Below are 25,024 nucleotides of genomic sequence, written 5' to 3' on the forward strand. Positions count from 1 at the left end.
AGCCTCAGCCTTTTCAGCCTCTCCCTGTAGCTCACACCCCCCCATCCTGGCAACATCCTTGTAAATCTTTTCTGAACCCTTTCAGGTTTCACAATATCTTTCCTATCGCAGGGAGACCAGAATTGAGCACCATATTCCAAAAACATCCTAACCAATGTGCTCTACAACTACAACGTGACCTCCCAACTCCTATATTCAATGCACTGACCAATAAAGGCAAACATACCAAACACCTTCTTCTCTATCCTGACTAGCTGTGAATCTGCTTTCAAGGAACTATGAACCTCACCCCAAGGTCTCTTTGTTAGATTGAAGAATTTGGGACTGTTCTCCTTGGAAAGAAGGAAAATAAGAGGAGATCTGGTAGAGATTTTTAAAATGAGCTGGATGGTGAGAATAGACAGGGAGATGCTGTTCCTGTTAATATAGGCACGAATGATATAGGTAATAAACGGGATGAGGTACTACAAGCAGAATTTAGGAGGTTAGGAGCCGTGATTAAAAAGTAGGGCCTCAGAGGTGGTAATCTCAGTATTGCTACCAGTGCCGCTTGCTAGTCAGAGTAGAAATGAAGGAATAGGCATGTCTGTCCTGCAATCTAATCAACCTCTCTTTAAAAGCCTTCCACGTATCAAATGTGGATTTGCCCTCAAAAAGCTGCTCCCAATCCACGTTCCCCAGCGCCTGCCGAATTTTGCTACAGTTGGCCTTCCCTCAATTTAGCAATGAAATGAATGGCTTGAGAGATGGTGCAGGAGGGAGGGGTTCAGATTTTTGGGACGTTGGGACTGGTTCTGGAGGAGGTGGGACTATTTCAAATCGGATGGTCTACATCTGAGCAGGACTGGATACAATGTCCTAGGGGGTGCTTTTGCTAACGCTGTTAGGGAGGGTTTAAACTAATGTGGCAGGGGGATGGGAACGAAATGAGGAGGTTAGTGGACAGTAAGGAGATAGTAACTAAAGCCTGTGAGGAATTAGATAGTGAAGTCAGTGTGACTAAGGGGAAGAGTAGGCAGAGAGCAGATGATAAACGCAAAGGGACAGGTGATCTGAGGTGCATTTGTTTTAATGCGAGAAGTGTAGTAGGTAAGGCAGCAGTTGAACTTAGGGCTTTGATTAGTACCTGGGAGTATGATGTTATTGTTATTACTGAGACTTGGTTGAGGGAAGGGCAAGATTGGAAATTAAAAATCCCAGGATATAGATATTCCAGGCGGGATAGAGAGGGAGGTAAAACGGGTGGAGGAGTTGCATTACTGTTCAAAGAGGATATCACAGCTGTACTGAAGGAGAGCGCTGTGCAAGACTCAAGCAGTGCAACAAAATGGGCAGAGCTCAAAAATAGGAAGGATGTGGTGATACTGTTGGGGCTGTACTACAGGCCTCCCAAAAGTGAGCGTGAGATACAAATATGTTGACAGATTATGGGAAGATGTAGGAGCAACAGGGTGGAAGTGATGAGAGATTTTAATTTTCCCATCATTGACTGGGATTCACTTAGTGTTAAGGATTTAGATGGAGCAGAATTTGTGAGGAGAATCCAGGAGGGTTTTATAGAGCAGTATGTAAATAGCCCAACTCAGTAAGGGGCCATACTGGACCTGGTGTTGAGGAATGAGCCCGGCCAGGTGGTTGAAGTTTCAGTAGGGGATTACTTTGGGAATGATGATCACAATTCCATACGTTTTACAATACTCATGGATAAAGATGAGAGTGGTCCTAAAGGAAGAGTGCTAAATTGGGGGAAGGCCAACTATAGCAAGATTCAGCAGGAGCTGGGGATTGTGCATTGGGAGCAGCTGTTTGAGGGTAAATCTATATTTGATATGTGGGAGGGTTTTAAAGAGAGGTTGATTGGAGTGCAGGACAGATATGTCCCTGTGAAAATGAGGGATAGAAAGGGCAAGATTAGGGAACCATGGATGACAGGTGAAATTGTGAGACTAGCAAAGAGGAAAAAGGAAGCATACATAAGGTCTAGGCGACTGAAAACAGTTGAAGCTTTGGAAGAATATCGGGAAAATACGACCAATCTGAAACGAGGAATTAAGAGGGCTAAAGGGGATCATGAAATATCTTTAGCAAACAGGGTTAAGGAAAATCCCAAAGCCTTTTATTCATACATAAGGAGCAAGAGGGTAACTGGAGAAAGAGTTGGAGGGAAGTTATGCGAGAAGCCAGCGAAAATGAATTCTTCATGAATACTTTGCATCAGTATTCACTGAGAAGAGGACCATGATGGATGTTGAGGTTAGGGATAGATGTTTGATTACTCTAGGTCAAGTCAGCATAAGGAGGGGTGGGAAGTGCTGGGTATTCTAAAAAGCATTAGAGTGGACAAGTCCCCAGGTCTGGATGGGATCTACCCCAGGTTACTGAGGGAAGCGAGAGAGGAAATAGCTGGGGCCTTAACAGATATCTTTGCAGCATCCTTGAGCACGGGTGAGGCCCAAGAGGACTGGAGAATTGCCACTGTTGTCCCCTTATTTCAGAAGGGTAGCAAGGATGATTCAGGTAATCATAGATCGATGAGCCTGACGTCAGTGGTGGGGAAGCTGCTGGAGAAGATACTGAGGGATAGGATCTATTTACATTCAGAAGAAAATGGGCTCATTAGTGATAGGCAACATGGCTTTGTGCAGGGGAGGTCATGTCATACCAACTTGATAGAATTCTTTGAGGAAGTGACAAAGTTGATAGACGAGGGAAGGGCTGTAGATGTCATATACATGGACTTCAGTAAGGCATTTGATAAGGTTCCCCACGGTAGGCTAGTGGAGAAAGTGAAGTCGCATGGGGTCCAGGGTGTACTAGCTAGATGGATAGAGAACTGGCTGGGCAACAGGAAACAGAAATTGTAGTGGAAGGGAGTTTCTGAAAATGGAGATCTGTGACCAGTGGTGTTCCACAGGGATCCGTGTTGGGGCCACTGTTGTTTGTGATATACATAAGTGATCTGGAGTAAGGTATAGATGGTCTGATTAGCAGATTTGCAGATGACACTAAGGATTGGTGGAGTAGCAGATAGTGAAAGGGACTGTTGGAGAATGCAGCAGAATATAGATAAATTGGAGAGTTGAGCGGAGAAATGGCAGATGGATTTCAATCCAGGCAAATGCGAGGTGATGCATTTTGGAAGATCCAATTCAAGATTGAACTATGTGGTAAATGGAAAGCCCTGGGGAAAATTGATGCACAGAGAGATCTGGGTGTTCAGGTCGATTGTACTCTCAAGTTGGCAACGCAGGTTGATAGAGTGGCCAAGAAGGCATACGGCATGCTTTCATTCATCGGACAGTGTATTGAGTGCAAGAGTTAGCAGGTCATGTTACAGTTGTTTCAGACTTTAGTTCGACCACATTTTGAATACTGCGTACAGTTCTGGTTGCCACATTACCAAAAGGATGTGGATGCTTTGGGGAGGGTGCAGAGGAGGTTCACCAGGATGCTGCCTGGTACGGAGGGTGCTAGCTATGAAGAGAGGTTGAGTAGATTAGGTTCATTTACATTAGAAAGACAGAGGTTGAGGGGAGACTTGAGTGAGGTCTACAAAATCATGAGAGGTATAGGTAGGGTGGGTAGCAAGAAGCTTTGTCCCCAGGCTGGGGGACTCATTTACTAGGGGTCATGATTTCAAGATGAGAGGGGAAAAGTTTAAGGGAAATATGCGTGGAAAGTTCTTTACGCAGAGGATGGTGGGTGCCTGGAACGCGTTGCCAGTGGAGGTGGTAGAGGCGAGCATGATAGCGTCGTTTAAGATGTCAAAGCCACAGAGGCAAAGAGTCACAGTTATACAGCACAAAAACAGACCCTTAAACCCAACTCATCCCTGCCAACCAGACATCCCAATCTGATCTAGTCCAGCATTTGGTCCACATTCCTCTTAGCACTTCCTATTCATGTACCCATCCAGATGTTGTTATTGTAGCTGCCTCTACCACTTCCTGTGCCAGCTTGTTCCATACATGCACCACACTCCACAAAGTTGTCCCCCAAATTCCAACACTCCAGGGAAAAAAGCCCTGTAACTCAAAAACTCCAGTCCCAGCAATATCCTCGTAAGTCTTTCCTCTGTCCTCCCCAGTTTAACAACATCCTTTCCAGAGCAGGGAGACCAGAATTATATGCAGTATTCCAAAAGCCTTTATTCAATATTTCATCCAATGAAGAAAAGCCTCAATATGCTTCCTTCGTCGCCTTGTATACTGTGCCATCACCTTCAGGGACCTGTTGACACATTCCCAGGCCTCTCATTTCTTCCACTCCATCTCAATCCTTTCATTTATTTTGTGTTCCTTTCCTTTGATAGCCACCCTTTGACCCCCAATAATTGCGTTTCTCCAGATTTACTTCTGTTCGCTCTTTTCTATCAACCCAACCAAACAATTCATATCATTTTGCCATCTTTGTCACTACCAGCCCATTATTGTGCTGTCTGCATATTTCCCAATTATGTCTCCCAAAGTTACGTCTAAATCGTTAACATATTCTGCAAAAAATAGGGGGCTCAAAACTGAGCCCTCTGAATACCACACAAAACTGCTTCCTATGCACAAAATAACCGTTTGTTTCCTGTCAGTGAGCCAATTGTAGATCCAACTAATCACATTTCCCTGTCTCCCACAGGCTTTAGTTTTCCTTCACAATGTGGGACCTTGTCATGTGCCATTCGGAAATCCATGCAGACAACATTCACTGTGCTACACTCATTAATGCTCCAAAAAATATTTCTTCAGAAAATTCAATTCAGTTAATCAGACACGACCTTCCTTGAACAGAGTTTTGGAACTCCCTCGATAACAGCACTGTACAAATGGGTTTCAGTGGTTCAGGAAAGCAGCTATCTCCTCCTCAAGGGAACTGAGGAGCTGGAAAGACAAAATAATACTGCCATTCCACAGAAAAATAAAAAAAAACTTAGTAGGGCTACCTGTTCACGAGGACTTTGTAAACAAGCATAATGCAATGTACAAATTATCAGGTATTTACTTGTCAGATAAGCGTGGAAGCTTTCTGTCACCTAACCAATCACAAATAAGTGTGCCCCAGAGGATCCCAAGTGACACCTTGTTCATAGCTCTTGTGTTCATTGAAGATTGACATTTTTGTCCCTTTGTGTTCGAACACCGCCATCAAACAGAAACTCCTTGGAAGCAAGGATAGTAGGAACTGTAGATGCTGGGGAATCTGATAACAAGATGTGGAGCTGTATGAACACAGCAGGCCAAGCAGCATCAGAGGAGCAGGAAGGCTGACGTTTCGGGCCTTGACCCTTCTTCAGAAATGGGGGAGGGGAAGGGGGATTCTGAAATAAAGAAGGAGAGAGGGGGAGGCGCATAGAAGATGGATAAAAGAGAAGGTAGGTGGAGAGCACGTGTGTTAGTATTAATGGTCCCTACAGGTACATGCCAGCATTAGTCAGATTGTCTTGAGAAAAGACGTTTTAAAAATCTAAAATGGAAATCTTCTGACACATGAAGATTAAAGTAGCTTCTGCAACAGAGAGGGCTCTGTCTAACAATGATAACCGTGTACCGATGACTGGTTTTCTTTGGGCGTGAGTGGATAATGTTCTCCCCATGAGACATGTCCAAATGTCACAAAAAGTACAGCACTGATCCACGGAATATTGCAGTTCATCCTGCTGTTTGAGACTGATGTGACAGTGTTAATAAAGATACTTCTGTCATGCTGCTGTATCATAAAATTGAAACGAACCGCCACCAATGAAATGTAGTATGTTAGAGTGCGTTGATCTATCACCTTCATTTGGAGCTAAGGTTGGAGCGTACACAGAGAGCCACATCAGTATGGAACACTGCGTCCAATCCGAATGCTGGATTGGATTTTCCCAGGGGCTACTGGACTCCGATTAGATGGGGGTCCTGAGGCCAAATTCCACAGCCGCGTGAGCGAGCCTTCAATCTCCCAGGCCAGGGTCAGAAGAGCGGCAGGTGCTTAACAATAAAACTACAGGAAAATCAGACTCCCAAAGCGGAGGGGCTCGAGGTGCCCTTCAGACCCTGGGATTCCCCAACAGCAGAGGAACTCTGGGGTGGCAAGGGCTCATTTCCTGAGGTGGTTGCTGTAAGTGGCAGGCTAATGAAGCCCAGTGTGTTTGCAGGATTGAGCGGTAGGGCACCTGTTGGCCTCAGTGGAGCCCGCTGCGCTGTCACTGCAAGGCTGAGCGGAGCTGTCCCAGGACACCGAGCGGATTCACTGGCACTTCTGCCTGGCCCCGTTGCCGGTGCGCCCCGGTACTGTGCAGCGTGCACCCCGGTACTGTGCAGTGTGCGCCCTGGTACCGTGCAGTGTGCGACCCGGTACTGTGCAGTGTGCACCCCGGTACTGTGCAGTGTGCGACCCGGTACCGTGTTGTGTGCGACCCGGTACCGTGCAGTGTGCGACCCGGTACTGTGCAGTGTGCACCCCGGCACCGTGCAGTGTGCGACCCGGTACTGTGCAGTGTGCGCCCCGGCACCATGCAGTGTGCGACCCGGTACTGTGCAGTGTGCACCCTGGCACCGTGCAGTGTGCGACCCGGTACTGTGCAGTGTGCGCCCCGGCACCGTGCAGTGTGCGCCCCGGTACCGTGTTGTGTGCGACCCGGTACTGTGCAGTGTGCGCCCCGGCACCGTGCAGTGTGCACCCCGGTACCGTACTGTGTGCCCTGGTACCGTGCAGTGTGTTACCCAGTACCGTACTGTGTGCCCTGGTACCGTACTGTGTGCCCCGGTACCGTACTGTGTGCCCGGGTACCGTACTGTGTGCTCCGGTACCGTACTGTGTGTGCCTCGGTACCTTGCTCTGTGCGCCCTGGTACCAAGCAGTGTGCGCCCCGGTATCGTGCTCTGTGCGCCCCGGTACTGTCCAGTGTGTGCTCTGGTACCGTACTGTGTGTGCCCCGGTACCGTGCAGTGTGTGCCCCGGTACCGTACTGTGTGTGCCCTGGTACCGTACTGTGTGTGCCCCAGTACTGTACTGTGTGCCCGGTACCGTGCTGTGTGTGCCCCAGTACGGTACTGTGTGTGCCCCGGTACCGTGCTGTGTGCCCTGGTACCGTACTGTGTGTTCCCCGGTACTGTACTGTGTGCCCGGTACCGTGCTGTGTGTGCCCCGGTACCGTGAAGTGTGTGCCCCGGTACCGTGCTGTCTGTGCCTCGGTACCGTGCAGTGTGCACCCCGGTACCGTACTGTGTGCCCCGGTACCGTGCAGTGTGCGCCCCGGTAACGTGCAGTGTGCGACCCGGTAACGTGCAGTGTGCGACCCGGTACCGTGCTGTGTGCGCCCCAGTACCGTACTGTGTGCCCCGGTACCGTGCTGTGTGTGCCCCGGTACCGTACTGTGTGCCCCGGTACCGTGCTGTGTGCGCCCCGGTACCGTACTGTGTGCCCCGGTACCGTGCAGTGTGCGCCCCGGTACCGTACTGTGTGCCCCGGTACCGTGCTGTGTGTGCCCCAGTACCGTGCAGTGTGCGACCCGGTACCGTACTGTGTGCCCCGGTACCGTGCTGTGTGCGCCCCGGTATCGTGCAGTGAGCGCCCCGGTACCGTACTGTGTGCCCCGGTACCGTGCAGTGTGCGCCCCGGTACCGTACTGTGTGCCCCGGTACCGTGCTGTGTGTGCCCCAGTACCGTGCAGTGAGCGCCCTGGTACCGTACTGTGTGCCCCGGTACCGTGCTCTGTGCGCCCCGGTATCGTGCTGTGTGCCCCGCGGGTGCAGACCCGGGAATTATCACCCATACACGTGAACTGCTGCAGCCCCTCACGCACTGTGCGGAACAACCGGAGCTGTACCCAGAGACTGAGCCCCAGTAAAACCAAGCAGCAACTGCAGGACTAAGCCCGACGTGACCACCTTTCTCCATCTGCACGCTATAACATCTCCTGAAATTCTAACTTTCTGTGGGGGGAGTGGTGGATTTGCGTTCTATGTTCACCGTCCCTTAAAAGAAATCAACTTTTATTTCCACGATTTTCCACGCGTTCCCCGAATCTATTAATACGCTCTGGTATTAAAGTGATGCTGGAGGACTGATAATCACATCAATAAATATGAGAGTTTGCTTTTACTTTCAACCAAACTCCTCAACACACCTTGTGAGATTCAGTGATTAAAACAAAATACAAATCCCTTGAAATTCCGGAAAACCTCTTTCCACTGACGGCTGGGGCACAGGTATTATTTGCATGTAGTTGAGGGTGGATGGTTCATAGTAATGATGCTGCAGAAAACTGGTCATTTTGCGAGGCAGAGGAGAAATTGAGCGGCACACAACCTGACGCAGAGACTGTGGGCGGACGGTGGTATAAATACACGCGATGCCAAACGGGTTCCAAAGCCCAACTCCAGGATCGCAACCTTGCTCAGGCTCACGGAGCAACTTCTTCTGCTGTTCGTCAGCGACCAATAACCCACACAGCGTTGCTGAATCCGCTCATGTCGCGGTGATTCATAACCAGAGAAAGAGAGAGTCGAACACCTTCAATGTGAGTATGCATTTTTGCCATGGACGAGATTTGCTGTGCGGGAGAATTGTTGTATTTCACTGGCCGAGATGCCTAGTAAAGCCTCATTTTCTGTCATTCCGGCAAGTATAGCAAGTAGTTTTATTGTGAGGCAACCTGTTCGGACACGGGACAGCAGGGTACTGAGGATATTTGAACCCTGACCTTATGGCTCAAAGGCAGGGACGTCATCACTATGCCACAAGAGCCCGTCATTTGTAGGCTCATTGCAAACTGGCCGCCTGCACTTTAATTCTAGTCCATTTTCCTCCAAAGACCATGAAGCCAATTGATGGGTTACACCTCCAGGGAAGAAAAGGCGATGGTCCTTTGTTCTATTGTAGGGAAGAGTGAGGGGTGACCTGTAAAAGACCTAGATTACAGCAGAGATTGTTAGGACAGGGATAAAACGGATGCCTCCAATCGCTGGGACCAATTCTCGGGCAAAGGCACTGGTGAGATCACCTCCAGAAGTTTTAGTCCCTTATTTAAGGAAAGACATCAACTCATTTGGAGACAGCTCAGAGAAGCTTCACTAAGATGACCCAGGTACATGGTACTTGTCTTATGAGCAAAGGCTAAACACATTGGGACTTTAGTCGGGGATTTAGAAGAATGAGAGGTGATTTCGTTGTAACACATAGGATTCTTAAACGGGCTTGGCAGGGTAAATGCCGATAGTAAGGTTTCCCTCAAGGGAGAGTGTAGGACCAGGGAGAATGAGGGGCATCAAGAGTGCTGAGGGGGGATTTCTTCTCTTAGAGAGTTGTGAGTCTTCGGAACCCTTTGCCACAGAGAGCCGTGGGGGCGGATCCTTGTGTATATCTAAGGTTGAGATAGATAGAATCTTATCAATAGGGAATTAAGATTGAAAGCCAGGAACATGGAGGTGAGAAATGTCTGATCAGCCTCAATCCTAATGAATTCTGGAGCAGGTTCGGGGGCCCAACCACCTACTCCTGTTCCTATTTATTGTAGTCTTAAATGTATAAAGCAGGCACTTATAAACCCAACGGTAAATTAGGGAGAAACGTCCTCGCCTAGACAGTGTGGAGTTGTTCAGACAAAGCATATAACTGAATTAAAACCCATTTTTAAAATAAAATCTCTAAACACATCAAGACTCCAACAGGAGCCGTCAAGTCAACCCGTTATTTCTGCATCGTTAAAAACACGGTTTTTAAAGTACACTTTGCATTCTCACAGTGTCATGATTTCTGCACGTGTCTTTTTTTTTGCTTGCATATCCTTTCGTAACTGCTGTATCACAGTTTCACCCAAATGCATTTGAAATGTGTCTGTGAAAGTTCCTTGTTGATTTGGATGTGGATCGTACGACCTGACTGCTGTGAGACAGGCTCGATCCAGTCCTGCACCTTACAACCTTTGACAGAATTCATACGACGCCAGGTTATAGTCTAACAGGTTTATTTGAAATCGCAAGGTTTCCGAGCGCTGCTTCTTCGTCAGGTCAAGTGCACCGGGAAATCCAGCTTGGAACCGACAGTGAGGGGTTATGGTCAAATATTTAGTAAAAATAGAAGCCATTCTCCAACATCCTTTGTACAGTGTATAGACAACACTCCTGAGCAAAGCTTTATAAAGAAACACGACAGCTGGAAACTTTCATAGCTCACAGAGAAGTGGAAAGTGGATAGTGTGCTGCAATTGAAATATTAACCTCACTTTTTCTTTCTGTACAGAAATGCTTGACTTGAAGTAGCTCTATTATATTTTCCTTTGATTTCAGTTTTCCAACACTGGATCTTCATTTTCGTCAATTAAAAGCATCAAACCAATTTTAAAATAATAGCTCTAAATGCATCAAAACATATCTCACGAGACTCCAAACGGGGATTTTTAAAAAAAAATTCTTAGGGGACTTTTTAGCGTAGATGTGGAAAGTCTGGGACCAGTAGGCACGATCTCAGAATAAAGTGTCACCCGTCTAGAACAGGAGATGGGGTTAGGATTAGACGATTTTGTTTTGACCTCAAGAGTGTAGGGTCTCTGAAATTCTTTACGGCCGAGTGCTGTTGAGATGGGACCATAAAGTATGCTCAAGGCCGAGATAGACTTTTAATCAGTAATGATTATGAGGATAAGGCAGGAGAGTGGAGTTGAGATGAGAATTTTCAGAATGGCCAAGCAGACTCGATGGGCTGAATTACTTGCGTCTGTTCGTAGAGATAGGCATTTTGTAAATGAATTATAATTCATTTCATATTCTTGCATTGACCGGATCACTCCGACGTGTTAGCATTGACCTCCAAGGCATGGCGACAAATAATGTCTACATTTGGTTTCTTACCCGTTGTCTGGGACCTTACAGATGTTCAGAAATTCCAGCGTTGTGACCTGTGTAAAGCAGAGCCTGCCCTTTAACGTAGTTGTTCAAATGCCGGTCACACAATCAACCGTCAACATACAATAATTTGTTCTCATACTTTCCAATCTTTATACCGCCTGCTCAGAGCTGCTGCCCCCTTTTGGTGAGCTTTGTAAGAAATGGAGAATAGGCAGGATAGGTTAATTTACTCCGGCTCTTCCTGAAGATGCAGCGAGGTGGTGAATCCAACTGAAAACACACCGGGTCTCTCATACACTTACACCGAGTGGTCGGGAACACATTTACAAGTGAACATACCTTTATGTGCTAAACAAAAAACAAGTGACCCTAAGCTTTTCACCAGCAATATTCCATCGAATGTCGAGACACTCATTACTGCTGGTGAAATCCCTGAGGCTGTTGCATAATTTTAGATTTTAAATCCATTTTGTGGTCGAATATTTCCCAAAGCCAATTTCCACAATCTAATACAAGAACAACTCTTTGTAATATGTTACCTTACGATAGGCACCTTTCTTTCATTCGGCGTTTGGAGAGATGTACAAAGAACACTGCTAAAATCTGGAACTAGTGGGCACCCACCGGGATCTGATAGCTCAGCCGCACAGATCATGAACAAACACTGAAGATAATTCATGAGGCCAATGGAATGCTGGCAATATGTCCAGAGAGCTGGAATATAAAAGAATGGGCATTATCGAAAGCTGCACAGGTCCTGGTTAGAGCAAAAATGAAGTTCCAAAAGTTCCATGTTTAACTGGAAACATTAAATCTCTTCGTCCCCACTGATTGTGCCGGACCTGCTGAGTTCCTCCTGCGATTATTGTTCCCATAGTTGTTCCTGTTTAGACCACGCCTGTGAATAGTGTTGGACATCACAGCCCGAAGGGAAGGCAGGGTAAATGTTGCAGAATTATCCGTCAGTTTCAAACATTATATTAGGAAGAGTGATTGTTTTGTGCCATGGAATTTAAAGGTTAGGCGATGATTTGATTAACTTTCTCAAAATATTCAGGAGAATAGACAGTAGAGATAGATATTCGCTGATTTGGGGAGTTTAGGTCGAGGAGGCTTCGTCAGAAAATAGAGCCGGACTTTCCAATGAGGAAAGACTCTGTCCCGCAAATGACCTCAGGATTGTTGGTGAATGTTAAATCGGAGACTGACATGCTTTCAGTTGTCAGTAAAGAAAGTGAAGGCGGTTATATGGGGATAGGTTCAGATCAGAACTCCCATTGAATGGCGAAACAGGCTGTGTGTGTGTGTATGTGTGTGTGAGACGGGGGTGGGGGGGGGGGAGATGGTGGTGGTTTGCTCCTGTTCTTATGCCCCTAAAACAGGTGGAATGAGCATTGCCCCACACAACGCAGGATGGGTCTGTGCTCCTGTACTGATCACTATCAATGTAGAAAATAATCTGATATTTTCCGAATAGCATAACGATTTAACCCTACATCGTACCGCGCGTAGTTAAATGAGACATCATTACAGCTTTCACAAAAAAATCAGTGACTGTCCCGTTTTATTTCCATGCCGATTTCAAATGTTTTGACTCTAGCAGTCGCCTGTTTGTTTTTGCATTGTTAGACCAGCCTGTGTATAGGCATGCAGTGTCTTGGCGGCAGCTTGTTCCTGATGCTGATCTGGATCCTGACGGTGGTTATGGCCCAGAAAAGGAACACAGACCCAATGAGCCTGGGGGAGATTGACCCTCAGTGCTGGGAGAGCTCCTCTCTCGCTCTCGTCGAGATGAAGAAGCTGCGGGTCGCCGAGACGGTCAGCGGCCTTTGGGACTTCATGATCTATCTGAAACTCTCGGAAAAACCCAAACACTCCGCCCTGTTCATTGACCTGGCTCAGCTTTTCTGGGACATCTATGTGGACTGTGTGCTCTCAAGGTCTCATGGGCTAGGCAGGAGGCAGATCGTTACGGGATATACCCTGATGTACCCACAATACACGACAGGTATCTCATTTTCCATTTGTCGCCACGGAACACCTTCAAACAATCTGTTAGGAGCTTTTAAGGCTTAGTTTTGTTTGCTCCGCGCAAATCACTTTTTGATTTAACACAAACTCGCTGCGTGCATTTTAACTGAACACTTTTCACTCTATTTCTCCAGATATATGTGACAATTTAAAAAAAGCTAAACATTGACGGCTAGGTATAGTATATTAGCAGTTGAACACTACATATTATTCTAAACGCACGCAAATGAAACTTTTAGACGGAGGTAATGGCCAAGTGGTATTATCACTGGACTTTAATCTGGCGACCTGGATAACATTCTGGGAAAATGGGTTCGAATCCTGCTATGGCGGATAATGGAATTTGAATCCAGTACACGTATCTGGAATTAAGAATCTAATTATGACCATGAATTGATTGTTGGGAAAACCCCATCTGGTTTGCTTTAGGGAAGGAAACTGCCATCGTTACCTGGCCTAGCCTACACATGACTCCAGACCCACAAAAAACCTCACCCTCAACAACTTCTCTTTCGATTCCTCCCACTTCCTACAGACAAAGGGGGTGGCCATGGGCATCCGCATGGGCCCCAGCTATGCCTGCCTCTTTGCAGGTTACATGGAACAGTCCCTCTTCCGCACCTACACAGGCCTCAAACACCACCTCTTCCTCTGTTACATTGATGACTGTATCGGCGCCGCCTCTTGCTCCCCAGAGGAGCTCGAACAGTTCATCCACTTCACCAACACCTTCCACCCCAACCTTCAGTTCACCTGGCCATCTCCAGCACATCCCTCACCTTTCTGGACCTCTCAGTCTCCATCTCAGGCAACCAGCTTGTAACTGATGTCCATTTCAAGCCCACCGACTCCCACAGCTACCTAGAATACACCTCCACCCTCCCACCCTCCTGCAAAATTTCCATCCCCTATTCCCAAATCCTCTGCCTCCGCCGCATCTGCTCCCAGGATGAGGCATTCCACTTCTGCACATCCCAGATGTCCAAGTTCTTCAAGGACCGCAACTTTCCCCCCACAGTGGTCAAGAACGCCCTTGACCGCGTCTCCCGCAACATATCCCTCACACCGCACCCCCGCCACAACTGCCCAAAGAGGATCCCCCTCGTTCTCACACACCACCCCCCACCAACCTCCAGATACAATGAATCATCCTCCGACACTTCCGCCATCTACAATCCAACCCCACCACCCAAGACATTTTTCCATCCCCACCCTTGTCTGCTTCCCAGAGAGGCCACTCTCTCCGTGACTCCCTTGTTCGCTCCACACTGCGCTCCAAACCCACCACACCAGGCACCTTCCGCTGCAACCGCAGGAAATGCTACACTTGCCCCCACACCTCTTCCCTCACTCCTATCCCAGGCCCCAAGATGACTTTCCATATTAAGCGGAGGTTCACCTGCACATCTGCCAATGTGGTATACTGTATCCATTGTACCCGGTGTGGCTTCCTCTACATTGGGGAAACCAAGCGGAGGCTTGGGAACCGCTTTGCAGAACACCTCCACTCGGTTCACAATAAACAACTGCACCTCCCAGTCGCAAACCATTTCCACTCCCCCTCCCATTCCTTAGATGACATGTCCATCATGGGCCTCCTGCAGTGCCACAATGATGCCACCCGAAGGTTGCAGGAACAGCAACTCATATTCCGCTTGGGAACTCTGCAGCCCAATGGTATCAATGTGGACTTCACCAGCTTCAAAATCTCCCCTTCTCCCACCGCATCCCAAAACCAGCCCAGTTCGTCCCCTCCCCCCACTGCACCAAACAACCAGCCCAGCTCTTCCCCTCCACCCACTGCATCCCAAAACCAGTCCGGCCTGTCTCTGCCTCCCTAACCTGTTCTTACTCTCACCCATCCCTTCCTCCCACCCCAAGCTGCACCTCCATCTCCTACCTACTAACCTCATCCCACCTCCTTGACCTGTCCGTCTTCCCTGGACTGACCTATCCCCTCCCAATCTCCCCACCTATACTCTCCTCTCCACCTATCATCTTTTCTCTCCATCTTCGGTCCGCCTCCCCCTCTCTCCCTATTTATTCCAGAACCCTCACCCCATCCCCCTCTCTGATGAAGTGTCTAGGCTCGAAACGTCAGCTTTTGCGCTCCTGAGATGCTGCTGGGCCTGCTGTGTTCATCCAGCTTCACATTTCATTATCTTGGATTCTCCAGCCTCTGCAGTTCCCATTATCACCCACAAAAATGTGGTTGACTCTGAACTGCCCTCAGGGCAATTAGGGGTGGGCAATAAATCCTAGACAGCGACATCCTCATCCCATTAACAAATAAAGGAGAAAACAAGCTCTAATCTTTTCTGAATTCAAAGGGATATTATGGAAATTCAATGAAGCTGGAATGCTTGCTATTGGCAAATTGCGATTTAGAATTTGCATATGGTGATACTCTGGGCATCTCTCTATTTATTCACTCCTTACTGAAATATATAACAGAGGTCTGAGATTTACGTCCATTCTGATGTTTTGTTTATTGCAGGGTTGGCACGCCCAAGTGACAAGCAATTAAAGTTCTAAAGTCTGCAAATTCCCACAAGAACTTGAGTCTCCGGAATATCAACTCTCCCGCTCAAGTGAAGCAAGATTGTTTGTTCTACGCGTTGTATCAATGAACATGTAGATAATTACTTCTCTTTAATATTAAACAGTAGCCCTACACGTGGGATGATGCAAAGCTGTAATTAAAATAGTCTCTTTCAAATCAGGCATTGTAATCTAATACTTAAAGCAAAACAAAACTCATCGGGAGAGAATATTTTCTACCCGGTAGATCTGCTGGAAGTGCCCTAAGTGGATAAGGGGAGGACAAGTCAGAAATCACACGATACTGGGTTCTATTCCAACAGGTTTATTTGAAAACACAAGCTTTTGGAGCAATAAACTTCTTGCACTATAACCTGGTGTCCTGTGGTTTCAGACCTTGTCCATCTCAGTTCAACACCAGCACCTTCACAAATAAGGGAGGATTAAATCCATCACGTCAGCCCCATTCACAAAATTTCCAATACAACCGCACAGTTATACTTCCCGAAATCTACTTACTACGCCGTAAAGCTTTGAAATTGTCCTGGCATCTTCTCATTGGAGAGATCCAGATGAAGTTTTACACGCTTCTGATTAGCTATACTTTCTTATAATATCTCAAAACACGTATGAAATTTGAAATCAGATTCTCCGGACAACTCAATAACTTCTAAAGAGAAAAGTGTAAAGCTTCAATAAAGTGATGCAAAAATGATGGTATAGCTATGGTTGTGGACTATCAATTAGCAGCCCCTCAGCCGCCGCCACTTTCTTTAACAATGGCCACTGTAACAGAGACAGTCATATAACCTTATACCTAAAACAATGTCACAGACTCACCTGTTATCATAGAATCCCTACAGCGTGGAAACAGGCCATTTGGCCCATTGAGTCGACACTAACCCTCTGAAAGGCATCCTACCCTTATCCACTCCCCTACCCTATTCCTGTAACCCGATATTTCCCATGTCTAATCCACCCAGCTTGCATGACCCTTGTACACTATGGGTAATTTAGCATGACCAGTCTTTGGACTGTGAGAGAAAACCAGAACCCAGAAGAAATCCACAGACATGGGGAGAACATGCAGCCTCCACACAGTCAGTAGACCAGGGGTGGAATCAAACACTTGTAACAGACTCTGTGAGGTAGCAGTGCTAACACTGAGCAACCATGCTGCACATAATTACTATTGGGGATCTGCCCTACTAATAGGCCGGACTCATCAGAGGTAGGGACATAATATGTACAGGCAACAAGGAATGATCTTGGAAGTCCTTAAAATTGACTCCAGATCAAATTAAGTCTCCTGGCTCAAGGAAACCTATCGACCTCCTTCGACTGATGAATCAGTATTCCTGTACACTGAATACCATTTGGAGGAAGCAATAGTGTCTGATATAACCTTGGGTGGGGAACATCAGTTTCCAGCACCAAGATTGTCTTGGTGATGCAATTATCGACAAACTGGCTGAGTGCTGAAGGGCATGACTACCAGACTCAGCTTTTGGCAGGTTACTGAGAGAATCAACACAAAGGACTAACATCACACTCACCAATCTACCTTTCCTAGATGTATCGCTCTTAGGAATAAACATTACAATGACCTTCTGGAGATTCAAACTCCATCTTCATACTAGGAACACCCTCCATCATATAGCAAGACACTATCACAGTGTTACAATGTGCTCATGAAATTGGGCATTCCTGAGCTTTGCTGAAATGTTATCAGCACAGATCACAAAATCTGTCATCTTATAGTCTAGCATAGCCCTCATCCGTCTATCACCATTAAGACAGGCCAATCCTGGCTGGGTGAAATGTGTGGAAGAGCATGCCAAGGGCAGAACCAGACATACTTGAAAATAAATCGTCAATTTAATGAAGCTACAACACAGGAACATAAATGTGCAAAACAGCAGAAACAGGATGTCAGAGAACTAAACAATTGCATAACCAACTGATCAGATGAAAATGGTACAGACCTGCCACGTCTAGTCATGCATGGACAATTAAGCAACTAATGGGAGGAGAAAGCACCATGAATACAGCCACTCACAGTGATGATGGAGGCCAGTCTATGACTACAAAACCCAAAGCTATAGAGTTCACAACCAAATGGCATGCATGATCTTTCTATGCCTCCTGCAGAGGGCCCCACCATCATAATTTTCAGCCAATGTGCACTGGACACAGCAAAAGCTTCAAACCATGACAATAACCTAGCTAAGTGCTAAATATTGTGCTCCACAAATAGCTATACTCTTACATAATCTGTCTAACACAGTTAAAACACTGGTATCCACTGATAATGTGGAGAATTGTACCAGTATGTCCTATCAATAAAGAATAGGAAAAGTTCTATCTGGTCAATGATCACCTCTTCAGCCTATTCCCAATATCAGCAAATTAATAGAAGTAGCTATCAATACTGTTATCATGCTACTCCTACTCATGAATAGCCAGCTCACCTTTGTTCAGCTTGCATTACTTCTGAACAAATCTGCTCCAAGCTACGCTATATCATTGGCCCAAATATGAAAACAAGAATACTAATTTCCAGAGTTAAGTTGAAACTGCCTTGATATCAAAGAGGCAATAAACCACGTGAGGCACTAAGAAACATGAAGGCAATGAGAACCAGGCAGAATCTCAGCACATAGAAGGATGGTTGTGGTAGTTAAAGACTAACTAATCATCTCATTCTCAGATATTGCTGCAGAAGTCCCTCAGGGCAATGTAATAGGCGTACTATCATCAGTTGTTTTGCCAGTAGCATATTCTCCATTATAAGGTCAGACACGGGGCAATTTACTGATGATTGTGCACTGTTCATTTCTACTTCCAATTCTGCAGATAATTGAGCAGTCCGTACTTAGGCAACATCTGTGCTTTCATTGATAAGTAGTATGTAACATTTGTGCCAAGATAAAAATCAGAAGTGTGGTGGAATATTCACCACTTGCCCCATGGCATAGCTTCAATAACATTCATAAAGTTTGTCATTATTCATGACCACCACCTGCTTGATAAGAGCCCTATCTACTGACTAACACATTTGCTCTCTCCACCATTGGCATACTGTCGTTGTAGTATGTATTTATTACATGATGTATGACAAAGTAGCATCTCTGAAATCTGTGATCTCCACCATCAAGCGGAACAAAGGCAAAGGATGCCATGGATGGCCATTATCCCCATATCCTTTACATATTATCCAATTTGGATACCTTTTGCAGTTCTTTCAGTCTCCTTGCAGAAGAAGCTGCACCTGGATAGATTTTTTTGTTTCATTATTCACACACCCATTAGTCCACCTTGAATCTAAGTGGTCATTTTTCATACATAAAATGATCAGAGCACTGAATGAAATTTCAGGTACAGCTTGGGGAGAAAAATGGTCTGAAATCATTTAAGATACTGTAACAAAGGTTATAAGCATCTTTCTAATAGCCAGATAATCTTGCACACTGTATCTCATGCTCTTATGAAATTACATGGAATATCACTTCAGTGTAGAAACAATTAACATTTTAAAAATGCTTATGGGTCTACTCTTCATTTCTTTTATCTTCGTTCTTGGGGTGTGAGCATTGCTGACTAGACTAACATCTTATCACCTATTCTTAATTGTCCTGGAGAAAATAATGGTGAGCTGTAACTTTAAATCACTGCAATTCTCTGTGTGTAGGGACACCCAGAGTGCTGTTAGGAACAGTTTCGGGAGTTTCACCCAATAATAGTGAGGGAGCAATAATTGTAGTTCCAATTCGAATTGTTGTGCAAGTTGGAGCGGAGTTCGCAAGTAGTGGTGCTTCAATGCATTTACTGTACTTATCCTTTTAGGTGGTGAGCTCTTTTTAAATATATCCAGTTTATTTTAAACTTATGCAACTGCACCGAGATTATAGATGCTACTGAAACATTTAGAAATGAGCAAAATGGAGAACTCTGTATGCCCAGCATAAATGCACAAAGCTCTCTAATTACTGGGAAAATTCGAGCCAAGAAGAATAAATAAAGCACTGCCTTACCAGAATCTCCACCACCATATGTATCGCTAAGTATAAATTTAAATAATATAATAGCATAAGTCACCCTTCTATAATTGGTTTGCAGACTGTTTTACTTACAGCAAATAACTTAATAACAGCAGTTAATAATTCAAAACTCTGATGCAGATCAGTCATTCAGATGGTAATGCTATTTTTATAGACACTGTAAAGACTATAAGTATACTTTGTTATTGTGTTTGCTCACTACCCTAAGTTCAAATTTCATTCATGCATGTTTAAGCCAACACCTCTTTGGCGTCATGTCAAAAATTGTTTTGTGAGTCATTTAACTGCCATTGGAACTGACAGCAGCAAGTCACATTATTTATTTCTGTGAACACAGAATATCCAGAATTATTCTTTATTGTAGAATAAAGTGTACTCAGGGCTGAGCATATATGTCTAATTTTTTAGAGCTCGCCTTTGAAACTTATCATTGAAATAACGCCATATGAGCTTACAGCCTGCTAAGACAAGATGTCTTGTAGTGCATTGGATGGTGTTGCCACCTCTGAGTCAGAGTCACTAGGTTCAAGTCACAATATAGGAATTAATGGCCAATGAAGGTCCATTCATATTGCAGAAAAACAGGTTGCATATCACTCTGCAGAAATCTTCAGCATGTACCAATGGCAGGTGGTAAGAATAAGAGAGAGTCATACAATCATAAGCTCATACAGGCACTATGTTGACCAACAAACACCAAACAACACTAATCCCATTTACCTGCACATTGTCCTTAGCCTAATATGCTCTGGCATTTTAAATACATATCCAGATGCTTTTTAAATGTTGCAACAGTATCTGCCTCCACTACCCTCTCAAGCAGCACGTTTCAAATATCTCTATCTCCCTCTGGGTGAAAACATTCCTCTTGTATCTCCTCTAAACAATCTACTCTTCACCCTAAATATTTGTCCTCTAGTTTTAGACATGTCTGCCATGGGAAAGAGATTCTCGTGATCTAGTCTGTCTGCGCCTCTTGTATTTTGTAAACCTCATTCAGATCCTCCCCTCAGCTGTCTCTGCTCCAGGGCAAACAGACACTGCCTTTCAGCTGCAACCCATTTAGCTTGTACCCGTTTGGCTTCTAACCATCTAGCTTGTACAGGAGCCACTTCTCCAAAAGATATTCCAATGATTCAAAACTCTGAAGGCCTCCCTCCTTTCACCACACTTTCATATGACCTACATTCTTATTCTTATACTCAGTAGTGTGTGGCACTGGAAGTAATCCTGAGACTATAACCTTCATAGCCTTCCTTTTTAATCCACTACCCAACTCTCTAAGCTCCTGCTGCAGGACCTCATTTCAATTTTTTCTCATGTAGTTGGTACTAACATCTACCTCTTAACTGGAGATACAGCTGTAGGATCTGCAGGGAGGCATATTCTTCCAAGGAGAAAGAGGACAACCTCGCCAATTTGGATGGATATTACCAAAGAAGCCAGCAGCAAACGAGTCTGGAGACTGCAGTGTGAGGGGCACACTCTCAAGTACTAAGTCCTGCATTCTGACCTTATTTCCCAGTATTGTTCTATGTATCATTCTTTAGGACAACATGCCTTGCAGCTCCTCAATTCCTCCATTTGAACAACTCAGATTCACAGCATCTCATAATCACTCACAACAAATATTCATTTGCTCCTCTCCACTCAAGCTCCAACTCTGCCTTTTGTGGCCTCGCTAACCTATGACAAAACTTTGCATGGTTGGAGCGTTTGTATTCTAAGACCGCCATGTCCCTCTAGGCAGATATGCAATGCCCAAGTAATAATTGACCTTCCTATTCTTTCACCAAAGTGAATGACTATACATTTATCCATCTTGGTAATTATGTAGACTCAAAACATCAACCCCATTTTTCTCTCCACAGATGTTGCCAGGCCTGTTGAATTTCCCCAGCATTTTCTGTGTTCATTTCAGGTTTCCACAGTGTGCTGCTTTTACTTAAACAATTAGACTGAATCTGGTGCCAAACTAAAGCCTCTAACAGTTCCTTCTAAGCAAATCTATTAAGAAAATGTAATTTCTCCAAATCAATATTGTGAAACTTTTCACTGTACATGTTGTGCTTTTCCAATTATTTTCCTGCAAAATTTACAAATCATTCTGAGGCAATGCTACAAGTAAAGTCATAAGACAACACACACACACACAATTCCACAGATGCTGTGAGGTGACATTTCACGTGATATTACTTTGTTGAATGATACTGGACTTTAACTAGTCATATGAACTACAAACAAGAGTTGGCCACTCAGCCCTTCAAGCCTCCTCTATCATTCAATAAGATCATGGCCGATCTGATTTTAACCCCAATGCTGCATTCCAGCATACTTCTGATGATCCTTCTTCCCCTTGATAATCAAAATTTATCTATCTCTGTCTTAAAACATTTAAGGATTCTGCATCCCTGGTCTGTTGAGAAAGTGATACCAAAGACTGTCAACTTTCTGAAAGAGGAAAAAAAAGTTTCCTTATCTCTGCCTTAAATGTGCAATAGCTTATTTTTAATCTGTGAGCCCTAGAGCAACATTCTTCCCTAAGAGGATACATTCATTCCATATTCATCTGCTTAATCCTCTCAGGATCTAATGTTCCGAATATGTCACCTCTCATTCTTCTAAATTGGAGAAGATACAAGCCTAGCCTGCCTAGCCTTTCTTCATAAGGCAATCCACTCATTCCAGATAACAGTCTAGTAAATCTCCTCTGAATTTCTTCCAATGCATTAACATCATTTTGAAACTACAGTGACCAGTACTGTACCCATTCCTCCAGACGCAATGCCGCCAATGCCCTGAATAAATGAAACATAACCTCCCCGCTCTTCAAATTCCCTCATAATAAACCATGAAATTCTTTATCTTTCCTGATTACTTGCTGTAATTACATCCAAACCTTCTGCAACGCATGCCTGAGGACACTCAGATTCCTCTGCATTGCAGAACTCTGCAACCTCTCACCATTTAAATAATATGCTTCTTTTTAATTCTTCCTTCCAAAATGGACAATTCACACTTTTGCACATTTTGTACTCCATTTACCAGAACTTTACTCACTTACTTACCCTCCTTTACCCACTCACTTAACATAGCTATATTTGATACCCTTATCAGCATTCACTTTCTTATCTACCTATGTGTTAGCAGCAAATACAGCTACTATAACTTTGGTGCCTTCATTCAAATAGTCTATATGAATTGTAAAGAGCTGAGGCCCTAGCACCAACCTTTCTGTCACACCAGATGTGAAACCAGCTATCCTGAAAAAGACCCATTTATTCCTATTCTCTGCTTCATGTTGGCCAGTCAATCTTCTAACATGCCAACATATTAGCCCAACACCATGAGATTTTCTTTTATGCAATAACCCTTTGATGGTGCAACTTATTCAATGTCTTCTGGAAATCTAGGTACAATACCTACACTGGTTCTCTTTATCTATAGTACATTTTACTTCTTAAGAGAAGTTCAAAGAACTCCAATAAATTAGTTAAACATAATTTTCCTAAGATAAAACTGGGTCAGCTTTGATGGTTTGTCTTGAACTTATCCAAGTGCCCTGTTATAATGTCTTTAATAGGAGCTTCAAACATTTTCCCACCAATACATGGTAAGATAACTGGCCTGTATTTTCCTGCTTTCCGCCTCACTACCTTTTGGAATGAAGGAGTTACGTTAGCTACTACCAACATGAACAAACATTTCCTAAGAGTAATGAAATTTGGAAAATTAAAACCATTGCATCAATTATTTCACGAGCTACTTTCTCTTTAAGACCCCAACATGGAATCCATCAGGTTCTGGGAACTGGTCAACTTTCAGTTTGAACAATTTACCTTGTACTACAGTTTCCATGAGTTCTTCCTTCTGTTTCAGTTGCTGATTTACTGTTATTTCCAAGATGCTACTTATATCCTCTCTTGTGAAGACTGACACAAAATATTTATTCAATTCTCCTTGTTATCTCTTGATCATCCTAACTAATTCCCCATATTCAATTTCTATCGAATAAACATACTGTTACTTGTTTTTCTTTTGTAAAATCTGAATAAACCTGTCCTGTATGATTTTATGTTTTTGGCTAACTTTCTCTAATTTTTCTTCTTATTAAACTTTTAGTAATTCTTTGCTTTCTTTAATATTCTGTTTGATTGTCTGGATGAGAGCACATTATTACTGGGATTTCACATTGTGGGTGTAAAAGGTGAAGAGGGTGTTATTGGGGATTCAGTGGCATTTGAACAGTGGAAAAGGGTTGGAAACTTTACATACTTTCTGCAATTGTGATTGTGTTAGGGAATGTGATCAGAAGATTTTTAGGGAATTGTTGGGTGGACTGGATGCAATGCACCTAAGGAAGGTAATGGGGATTTTACAAACACAATCAAGAAAAAGAAGATCTTGAAAGCAGAAATCAGGCCATATTTTTCGAAACGAGTTCAAAGGAGTGTTAAGATGAAAAGAAAATCAATTGTCTATAGAGGAACAGAGTGAGAGACAAGTACTATTCTGGAGAAACTATATCACAGGAATTCTTATACGACAAATAGTGGAAGCGGCATGCAATACACAGGGCTGAACCCCCAAGCAACAGGTCAAACCAAATCCCAGCAGTCCTGCTACATCAATTTGCTATTGGTGGCGAATAATCAAACAACTAAAAACAGGTGGAGGCTCCCCAAACATCCAAATATCTTCAGTGATGAGGAAATCCAGCACATCAGTGCAAAAAACAAGGCTGAAATATTTGCACCTCTTTAGTCAGCATTGCCATCTTGGCTCCCTCAGGAGGTCCTCAGCATTATAGAAGCCAATCTTCAACCAGTTTGAAAATGGCTGAAGGAACTGAATACTCCAATGCTCCCTGGCGACATTCTGGCAATCATAATGAAGACCTGAGCATGTGAACTAGATGCACTTCAAGCCAGGCTCTTTCCAGTACAGAAACAACATTGGCATTGACATAAAAAGTGCAAAATTGTGCAGGCAGGTTCTGCACATAAAAGGGAGAAATCAAATCCACCAATTATTATCCAATCTGTCTCCTCTTGATCACAAACTAAGTGAGGGTGTGGATCATTGATAATCGTATCAAGCTGTTTTTGCAAAGGACTAACATGGTCAGTGATGATCAGCTTAGTTTTTCTAGGATCTCTCGGTTCCTGACCTCATTATTCAAATATGGACAAAAGTGCTGAACTCCAGAGATGAGGAAAGGGTGACTTCCCTTAATGCCAAGGCACCCTTTTACCAAGCATGGCTCCAAGGAGCTCAATCATAACTGGAATCAGTGAGAATCAAGAGGAAAACTCTTCACTGGATGGAGTCATACCTAACTCAAATGAAGTTGTTTCCGGTTGCTAGAGATCAATCATCTCAGTCCTAGGTTATCACAGCAGGAGTTTCTCAAGGTAGTGTCTAGCATCCAACCATTTAACTGTTTCGTTAAAGACCTTGCCTCTGTTGTAAGCTCAGTGAGCCCTTGGATACTGAAATAGTCTACGTCCTCATGGAGCGATTATGAGCTGATAAGTAGCAACTAATGTTTGGATCCCACAAGTCCCAGAT

The sequence above is a fragment of the Stegostoma tigrinum genome, chromosome 2 (genome assembly GCF_030684315.1).
Source record: "Stegostoma tigrinum isolate sSteTig4 chromosome 2, sSteTig4.hap1, whole genome shotgun sequence".
NCBI classification, from domain to species: Eukaryota; Metazoa; Chordata; class Chondrichthyes; order Orectolobiformes; family Stegostomatidae; genus Stegostoma; species Stegostoma tigrinum.